The 4,743-nt window shown below is 42.5% G+C and overlaps 2 pseudogenes; both read left to right on the top strand.

Moving 5' to 3' along the window:
* Positions 1–796: 796 nt before the first annotated feature.
* Positions 797–2,493, top strand: LOC123795488 (elongation factor 1-alpha 1 pseudogene; annotated as a pseudogene).
* LOC148106963 (elongation factor 1-alpha 1 pseudogene) lies at positions 1,656–2,493 on the top strand (annotated as a pseudogene).
* Positions 2,494–4,743: the final 2,250 nt, after the last annotated feature.

Raw genomic sequence — 4,743 nt, 5'->3', positions numbered from 1 at the left:
TAAGTATCTCAGACTTAAATTGTGTAACCTAGCCCCTCAAAGATTTCAGAGACATTACTCTTGAACAAAGACTTCCAAACACCTCAGATAAAAAACTGGGAAATAGACTCTCAAAAATTTCAAGGCCTCACTTCTTGGTACAGACTCAAATACCTCAGACACAAATTTGGAACAGAGATCCTTTAAAATTTCAGAGAACTTACACCTTGATCAAAAAGCCCAAGTACCTCAGATTCAACTTACAACACAGACCTTCAGAATTTTAGAGATGTCATACACCGAACTCTGACCTACATGAATCAGATTCAAACCCTGAGATACAGACCTCAAAGAGTTCAGAGATCTTATACCCTGAACACGAACTCTAAATACATTACACAAAAATCTTGGTGCATAGCCACTCAAAGTGTTCAAGGGCCATACTCCTTGAGCACAGACACCAAATGCCTCAAATCTAAACATGTAACACAGATCCTGTAAAATTTTAGGGATCTCACACCTTGAATGTGAACCCCCATGTACCTCATAAACCTTATAAAGCTCATAAACCTCATTAAACATTACAAAGCTAATCTCAAAGATTTGAGAGACCTCATAACTTACACAGATAACGTATTCAGAAGCCTCACACTCTCAACACTGATACCACATAACTCAGATTCAAACCTAGGAACCCAGAAACGGTAAATATCTGGGTAAATATAATAGACGATTCTTTTCCTCCCCAGTTCTTTAAAGTATGTTTGGCACTTAAAAGTAAAATGTATAACATTGTCTGGCTTTTTTTTTTTTCACAATGGGTTTGCTGCCAGAACACAGGTGTCATGAAAACTACCACTAAACTTAAAGTGAGAAAGGAAAAGACTCATATCAACATCGTTGTTGGACAAATAGATTCGAACAAGTCTACCACTACTGGTCATCCAATCTACAAATGTGGTGGGATCAACAAAAGAACTATCGAAAAATTGGAGAAGGAGGCTGCTGAGATGGAAAAGGGCTCCTTCAATTATGCCTGGGTCTTGGATAAACTGAAAGCTGAATGTGAATGTGGTATCACCATTGATACCTCCCTGTGGAAATTCAAAACCAGTAAGTATTATGTGATGATCATTGATGCTCCAGGACACAGAGACTTTATCAAAAACGTGATCACAGGCACATCTCGGGCTGACTGTGCTGTCCTGATTGTTGCTGCTGGTGTTGGTGAATTTGAAGCAGGTATCTCCAAGAATGGGCAGACCTGTGAGCATGCCTTTCTGGCTTACACACTGGGTGTAAAACAACTAATTGTTGGTGTTAACAAAATGGATTCCGCTGAGCCACCCTACAGCCGGAAGAGATACGAGGAAATTGTTAAGGAAGTCGGCACCTACATTAAGAAAATTGGCTACCACCCCGACACAGTAGCATTTGTGCCAGTTGCTGGTTGGAATGGTGACAAGTGCTAACGTGCCTCAGTTCGAGGATGGAAATTCACCCATAAAGATGGGAATGCCAGTGGAACCACACTGCTTGAAGCTCTGGATTGCATTCTGCCACCAACTCGTCCAACAGACAAGCCCTTGCATCTGCCTCTCCAGGATGTCTACAAAATTGGTGGTATTGGTGCTGTCCCTGTGGGCCGAGTGGACACTGGTGTTCTTAAACCTGGCATGGTGGTCACCTTTGCTCCAGTCAATGTTACAACAGAAGTAAAGTCTGTTGAAATGCACCATGAAGCTTTGAGTGAGGCTCCTCCTGGGGACAAGGTGGGGTTCACTGTCAGGAATATATCTGTCAAAGATGTTCATCGTGGCAATGTGGCTGATGAGAGCAAAAATGACCCACCAATGGAAGCAGCTGGTTTCACGGCTCAGGTGATTATCCTGAACCATCCAGGCCAAATCAGTGCTGGATATGCACCTGTGCTGGATTGTCACACAGCTCACATTGCTTGCAAGTTTGCTGAGCTGAAGGAGAAGATAAATCATCGTTCTGGAAAAAAGCTGGAAGATGGCCCCAAGTTCTTGAAGTCTGGTGATGCTGCCATCATTGATACAGTTCCTGGCAAGCCTATGTGTGTTGAGAGCTTCTCTGACTATCCTCCTCTGGGCCGTTCTGCTGTTCGTGACATGAGACAGACGGTTGCTGTGGGTGTCATCAAAGCAGTGGACGAGAAGGCAGCTGGAGCTGGCAAGGTCATCAAGTCTGCCCAGAAAGCTCAGAAGGCTAAATGAATATTATCCCCAATACCTGCCACCCCAGTCTTAATCAGCGGTGGAAGAACAGTCTCAGAACTGTTTGTGTCAATTGGCCGTTTAACTTTAATAGTAAGAGACTGGCTAATGATAACAATGCATCGTAAAACCTTCAGGAGGAAAGGAGACTGTCTTGTGCACCATTTGGGTTTTTGTGTGTGTGGCATTTAAGTTATTAGTTTTTAAACTCAGTACTTTTTAATGGAAGCAACTTGACCAAAAATCTGTCACAGAATTTTGAGACCCGTTAAAACAAACGTTTAATGAGAAAAAAAAAATTTATAACATTGTCTGTAGTTTTCAACATATGTAAATGTAACCAATCAGACGACTGACTATGGCCTAAAGAGGAGATGGTGAAGAGGCCTATAAGGTGGCAAGGTTTCTACATTTGAACTGAAATGAGAAAATATTGATTCTAAGTGGAATATGAAAAGTTAAATACGTATTTTGTAATTCCTAGAGCAACCACTATCAAACTACAAGCAAAGATACAGTCACACCCACAACAGATACATTGAAATGGAATATTGAAAAGTTTTAAATAACCCAAAACAAGGCAGTAAACGTAAAACGGGAATGAGAAACAGAAGGAAAAAACAGAAAACAATAACATGGTAGGTCTAAATCCAAACATCAATGATCCATGAAATTTAAATGGCCTAACTACATCAATTAAAGGACAAAGACTGTCAAAATTAAAAACCATGTCCTAACTACATGCAAATGTAATGATATAGGTAGGATGGAAACAAAAGGATGGCTGGTTCCTGTGTGGAGATTGACAGAGTTGGAAAGAGCATCACTTCCACCCTCACAAGGAAAAACCTGGACAAACTGCAATTTAACTACTTTTCTTGAAACCATCAATGAAATGAGTTTTCTGGGAAAACAACTAACTTGAAATCTAAGGAGACAGGCACCTAGAGGAAGACATAGCACCTGAGCATTTGCTTATCTGGGACAAATGCCTTCAAACGTCACATAAGCCAGTAAGAAAATTAAGGTAAACATGTTTAACAAATTGCTAAAGGCTGAGCGTGTACTACTGTGAGAGTGTGAAGTCCTAGGGGTCGCAGACCTGGGAGTTTCACACCTGCTTGCACTGTTTTCCTCTAGAATACCACCAGGCACTGGCAGGGATGTTGAGGAGAATCCTGAGAAGACTGAGGAAATGGGACAGCAGGTGCTGCTGAATGTATACAAACCAATCTTCTCAGTCTCTCATACAAAACAAAAGCCTTAATTGGTATGCTGAAAACTATCAAAATATGTTACCTAAGGTCACTGGTAAAAACCCACTGCAGTTGGGAGAAAAATATGGAAACTGCCATTGAAACTCTTGCCTAGGGGCGCCTGGGTGGTTCAGTCATTAAGCATCTGCCTTCCACTCAGGTCAGGATCCTAGGGTCCTGGGATAGACTCCCGCTCCCTGTTCAGCAGGGAGCCTGCTTCTCCTCTCCCACTCCACCTGCCTATGTTCCCTCTCTCGCCGTCTCTCTCTGTCAAATAAATAAATAAAATCTTAAAAAAAGAAAAAGAAACTCTTGCCTACCCATTCTCCCTATCTCCCCTAAGTAGCTAAAGCCTTCATCTGCAGGGGGAAGGACATCAAAGCTGTAGCCTAAGTGCAAAGGTGGAAACCTACTGCAGCTGGGAGCAGGGAAGGCTGGGAGGGGGAGTGGGGAGTAATCTCTATCCCTGGATGGTAGTAAGTGCTAGGCTCAGCGTCCCATCTGGCAGAGCGGCAGGAACACTGTGAAGGCCCCATAACCCTGAGACCCGGATTCACAGTGCCTGCCTAATACTGAGACTTATTAAGAACATCAGGAAACATACTCCCTTCCACTCCCCACCCACCAACAAGCCTCAAATAAAAAATAAGCATGAAATACAGCTAAGAAAGCTATAAAAGACAGACTTTCTCTAGGCAACAACACAAAGGAAAGGCTCAAATCCAAGTGGGGAGATCAAAGCAAGGCCTGAGTAGAAGGACTTGAAGGCTGTTGGTGCACTGAGGGTAACCACAGCAACAATAAACTTAGTACAACTCCTTACTAGATTAAGACTAAATCTGAGCAGAAATACCCATGCTAAAACCCTAGGAGAAGTAACTGTATGTTCTCCAAACATACCAAATATTTACTGCAGTATCTAACTGTCCTATACAACATGTCAACATAGAATTCTTCTGCATACAAGAAGGCAAGAAACGCACAATCTGGAGACGAAGCAATCATCAGAGCCAAACTCGGATAGAACACAGATGATGAAAGTATCAGAGAATTTAAAATAATTGTAGTTAATATGCTAAAGGTTCTAATGGAAATGGGAGTGAGAGAGAAAGTCTTCTCTGGTGTCTCAATTAAGCCTTATTCTTAGGCAAGCACTGTGGGCGTGTGTCCTGGGGTGGGGTGCCTTCACAATGTTCCTGTCCCTTCCTCTAGGGGTAGAGCTTGTTTCCCCTGTTTGCTTCCCCCTGCAGCAGGAGTATACCCAGCTA

The sequence above is a fragment of the Ursus americanus genome, chromosome X (assembly GCF_024610735.1).
Source record: "Ursus americanus isolate L20-20 chromosome X, mUrsAme1.1.p, whole genome shotgun sequence".
Taxonomy (NCBI): domain Eukaryota; kingdom Metazoa; phylum Chordata; class Mammalia; order Carnivora; family Ursidae; genus Ursus; species Ursus americanus.
The sequence above is the reverse complement of the archived record's forward strand: the minus strand, read 5'-3'. Positions and strand labels throughout refer to the sequence as shown.